The sequence below is a fragment of the Belonocnema kinseyi genome, chromosome 7, assembly GCF_010883055.1.
Source record: "Belonocnema kinseyi isolate 2016_QV_RU_SX_M_011 chromosome 7, B_treatae_v1, whole genome shotgun sequence".
NCBI lineage: Eukaryota > Metazoa > Arthropoda > Insecta > Hymenoptera > Cynipidae > Belonocnema > Belonocnema kinseyi.
The window spans coordinates 66,392,553-66,398,295 of record NC_046663.1 but is presented as its reverse complement, the minus strand read 5'-3'; positions in this window follow the sequence as shown (position 1 = coordinate 66,398,295).

The window sequence follows — 5,743 nt, the reverse complement described above, 5'->3', positions numbered from 1 at the left end:
TTTGACTAACCTAAGATTAGGAAATTATACCATGCCAAGTACAATTTTTAATTAAAAACACTAATAGTTACTAGTAAATGGGAGGAAATTAGAAGTTAGGTAATTATTATTATAACTTACCTGCATATCAACATCTATTTCACCCAAATAACGCCCGAGAAAATCATTTTGACAGTAGACTGGCAGTTTCTAGATGACACTGCACGTTACTCTGCATCACTAAAACAGTTTCTTAATTATGCTTTTCCCTTAGATGCTCGTAGTTAATCAGGGTGGTTCAAATTTGTTGCAACTCAATTGAACATTGATTTTGGTGTACTTTAGAAGATCAGAGATTTTCTGTGATTCGAAAAAAGTGTTTTTTTGTTTGTTAGAAATGGTGTTTTGTTTGCTTAAATCTTGGTTGCTAGTTTTTTTATTATTAAAATGTTTATAGCCACTTCAAGAGCCAGGGTCATTAGAGACTGTACTATGGCGTTAATCATAAACTGTAGGGTATTTGTGGGCTAACATACCGAGGGACAGAAGCGAATCTTTGTAAATAACACATATAGCCTCGCTTTCTGCATTGAGAATCAAACCCGCGCCAGCGTAGATGCCAAGGCTGCAGTGTTGGAATATAAGGAAATCACGATACCGTTTCAGCCACGAAGACTCCTTGATAACTAAGTTTGCAGAAAAAAAGTTTCCTAGGTTTCGCAAATGTTTATTTTTGTTCTTAGTTTTGTCGCAAGTTAGAAAAAAATGCTACCAAAATAAGAAGGTTGAGTTTCGTTGTTAGAAAATGTATGTCTCTTTAAAAATTTTTTGTAACAACATTTCAAGAAAGAAAGCTTGCTAGGTTTTGCAAAGACTAGGATTTTTCTGAACCTTTCATAAAAGTCACGTAACATAAATTCTTACAAGAATTGAAAATTCTAAGTTGTGTTGTTAGTAAATGTGTTTCATTACTTAAATCGTTGTAAGAAATTTTTAAGAAAGAAAGTTGTCTGGATTTTGCTTGTGTTGAGATTTTCGTTTTTTTTTTTTTTTAAAGTTATGTATGAGAAACTCTAAGAGAAATAAAAAAGCCACTTTTTTGTAACTAAATTTAGTTTGTTATTTAAATCTTGGCAAAAAATTCTCAAGCAAGGTATTTTCATGTGTTTCTCGAATTTTTCTTATTTTTCTTATTTTACAAGCCAAAATTTTGAAATAAATCCAAAGGATTACCTTTTTTATTGATAAAGTTGTTATCTTACGTCTGGATTACTTAAAAAGTTTTAAGAAAGCAAGTTTTCCGGGTTTCGCAAGTATTCAGATTTTTGGTTAGTTTTTTACAGGAGACGTTACAGAAATCTTTCGAAGAATTGAAAGGAGGAACTTTTTTTGGGAAATGAGTAATCTTATCTTAAGCTTGCTAACAAATTTTCATGACAGCACAACAGTGGTCAAAAATCTCAAAAAGCTGGCCATAATTATAAATTATTGTTATTTCGCGGTAAATTTTCCTACTCGGGAGTTTTTGGAGTCGCTGGTCATGAATATTTTATTAGTTTTTGAAAACAATATGGCGACTACAAAATGACGGCTGATATTCAGGCAAATCAATTTTACTTGAGTGAAAATTACGATATGTAGGTTTCTGGGAGCGCAGTTGAATCTTGATCTTATTATGGCCTTATGAAAACATAAAATGGTGCATAATGCTGTCCTTGAGTTTTCTGTTAGGACGTCATGATCCTGATGTCCTTGGGATGTCCATACGCTATCTTGCAGACATCCTGCATAATATTTTCTCGAATTGCAATAAAATAAAAGGACAGAGAAATAGGTAAGAACTATTATACTAATAAATCAAAGAGTGAGATAAGCAAGAATTAACTTAAAATGCAGGTAGCAATTGGCGAGTTTTATATAATTTCTAAAAATCTCGTATACTAAGTCCAGATCCCGCTGGAGAATTAAGATAAAATTATTTTATTTTATACTTCATCAAAACTAAATTAATTTCCCATTCTTCAATTTGACTAGGCTACGGCAAATTTTCTTGCTGTGGGTTTTCTTTCTTAAAAACTATGCACTAAAGTGAAATGAAGCAATAATTTTGGTGTCGCCAAGATATCCTCTTTTTATACAGTTATTGCGAAATTAAGGGGGGTAACTCATGTAACACCTTTAAAAATAAGGGTACATTTTGGGATTTCTTTGGGGATGAACAATATAACCAATTTTTCCAAAACTTGCATGGTTTATTAAGGCACTTTTGAACATAGAAATAAATTTTTCCAGCCATAAATATGATAAAATTTTTAATAATAAGGGCAGATGTTGACCATGTTCAGCCGGGAGATGTGAAATTTTCCGCACTCTAGTTTCTCATAGATTCATCTGAAACGGAAAAACAAAAACGTTTCTTGAAGTTTGTATTGATAGTTTATGTGTGAACCAAAAAAGTTAAATGATCAATCGGTCAAATACTTTTTAAGTTATCTTCCGGGCAATTATGAAAAATAAGAAACCGAAAAAAACGCATTTAAAGGTTTACATTATTAAAGGTTTTTGTGAATGATAGAAGGTAAGTTAACTGCATGAATATTTTTTTGGCTGTACAAAATGACCTACGTATTTTACACTATATACATATATATTAGCTTTGTTATGAATAAATCTTTGTTATGGCGAAACATGTGTAGAAATCTTAATGGGATATTTTTGAGGGCCTGATGGGGTTTCCCCATGTTTATCGGGGTCCGCATGGGGCAAATTGTTAGGAATTTTACTAGTTTGGTTACGCAACATTGTCACGGGCCGTCAAAGGAAATTTGTTTAGGCCCGTAACAAAAACCCTGATTATTTCCCAATTATGTTAAGGACCCTCGTTAGGGCCCCAATAGGACCTTTTGTGCAAGCAAATGTCGTTCTTGTTATTTTCATTGACAAAATATGTACGATATTATTGTAAAGTGACGTATTTATTTAAAGGTTAGGTACAGATTTTTGAATTTATATGCACCATTCCATGAAATCGATAGTTTCAGGTATCTGCAAAGTTGATAGTGATAAAAAAATACAATTTATCTATTACAAAAAATTACGAATACTGTTTCAATATAATAAAAATGTATAAAAAAAGGATTTTCGTGAACAAATTTTCAAGTGTCTTCACATACTTCAAAAATTGGTTCTCTTTTCTCTTTATGAAAATAATTAAATAAAATCCTTTTAGATAATTCGCACAAATAATATACAATTCACATGAATAAAGTTGAATAAATATAAACATAATTTTTTTCACGTGTGGCACGCATGTAACACAATGACCTAATCTATAAACGTCATTTACAACGTTCTTTTTTTGCTAATCTGCTAAAAGGTTCATTTTAATCTGAGTACTTAATTCTATCAATTTAACACGAGAACAATAATTCATTAAAATTTTTAACGATTTCCAAAATAGTCCAAAATTTTCAAAAAATGTCCAAAAGTTTGTATTACGTAGTGCACAGTTAGAACGAATGAGTTAGCATTTCCGATTTTTCCATTTTTTTTTTCGTATTAAAATTTCTTTTTTTTGACCATGCAAATTATTTAGGGTATAAAGCGATCCTGTCCATGGCTACAATAGGGGGCTTATTATTGAAGTAATTTAAATTAAAAGGGTTGCCATATTCCGACCATAATAGGTACTGATGGGGGCATCCCTGATAAAGGTAAGCTGTTTGGGCCCCTAAAAAATCCCCAATATTATTAGGGACTATTAGGGCAATTTCTATACGAGCAACTTCGAAAGTTAAACAATTAGTTTAATTGAACGATTCTCAATCGATAAATATCGAGACAGTGGTCTAAGTCCTTGTTTGTATAACAGTTGTTTATAAAAAAATCTGTCTGTTGAGAAACTAAAAAACAAATTTATTTAAAATCAGTTATCACATTGTATTTTTTATTCATTTTAATTTTTATATTGACGAATAGGCGAAAATTAAAAAAATAAAATTCATCTTTTCAGTAACTAGAAGCATTTGGGTTGGCCAAATATGTGAATCATGCCTTTTATTTGTCAAGAATAATTTAAAGAAAAATGTAATTTACTTGTATTTAGCATTACTATATTTTCAAATTTACCATCCACAACTACAACTTGACAATCCTGGAATCGAGTGCACCGTCCATCGGGGGGGGGGGGGGCTTTGTATTTTCGGTAAATAGAGAACAAAAAGAATTAAACAAAATAGGACACATACAATTATGTTTCTGACTGTATAGTTTGTAGAACGAATCAATGTACCACTTTTTAATTGTTTAAACAAATATAATTTCTTTAACTAATTACCCTTGCAACAATAGTTTAAGAATCGTAATTAATTGTATGTATTATATTTTATTTCATTTATTTATTTATAAAAAATAACTGCTTGCACAAATGAAAATTGCTTAAAAAATATAAATTTGTTAAACATTAAATGAAATATATCACAATTATGTAATTACGCAACAAAAAGTAGCACAGGATATCAATTTTAAAAAGTGGACATCTCTGTCGACATTTTGTCGACAAATACGATTAATTTTTACATTTTTGGAAATGTTTCCACGAAACCCTGGAACATGAGTTCAATTGTTCGAAAATTCAAAATTTCCCCATGTTAATTTTCCTTCTCCGGAAATAAAACCTTGGGATGGGGGGAGTTTTGCCCTCTAGAGTAAAAAATGTTTTGCATTTAAAAAATAATCGACACGTATTTTTTTATTTAAATGCAATGCTTTGAAATCTCCAGAGATGATTTTTCAAAATTTGATAATCGCGAAATATCTTTCGTTTTCAGTGGCTCATTTTAAAAGAAGTTTTTAAAAGAAAAAATTATTCTTGTACTGAAAAAAAGCTTTACCCAAAAGCTTTGCAAAATAGTATAACATACCTCCTGTTATTCGAATTAAATAAAATTGTTTATAAAAATGCACTATATTGTTATGAAAAAAAACAACAAGAAGTATGTGAAACTATTTTGGAAAGCTTGTGCCCGGGTGGAAATTAAAGTCGGGGGCTGGCCATTCTACGACTGGAAAGCCCGGCTTTAAGCCGGGAGCTGGTCGGGGAGACCGACTGTAAGTCGGGCTCTGGCCGGGGTTTCTGGTCGGAGTCCGGCCAGCATCTTCACGCTGTGCTGGACAGCGTCCGACCATGGAGCATGGCCGAGGGCTGGCGGGGAGCTCGACTGTGGCCCAGACGGGATCAATTGGCGCTTTACTAGATTGAAATGATTCGGCTTTCAATTGTATAAAGATCTTTTGTCACTGAATATAGGGGATCGATTTGATTCTTTTTTACTGCAGAATTAGAGCATATCAATATATGAAATTCCACACACTTAGCACACAGACAACATTAACTATGTTTACGTAATCGGTGAGAGACAAAAAAAAGTATTTAAAAAATAAATATGAAATGATTGCGAGTATTTTGACCTTAAATATTAATAGTCCTGTTTAGAGTAAACACATATATTGCATTATTAAACATTATATTACAAATAAAATTTATAACGCTACGGTGTATCGAACCTGCATATCTATACCTAAATCTAACATCTAGCAGTCGGGAGTGCTAACGACTGCGCTAAACTGAGAAGTTGAAACTCGTTGAAAAAGCCATCCTCTAAAGCTACAGTTCAGAAAAGTTAAAGTACCAAATTTTAAGTTCTCTTTTTCTAATTATTTATTATTATACGACGTTATGTAAATATAAGATACGCAAAGTTTT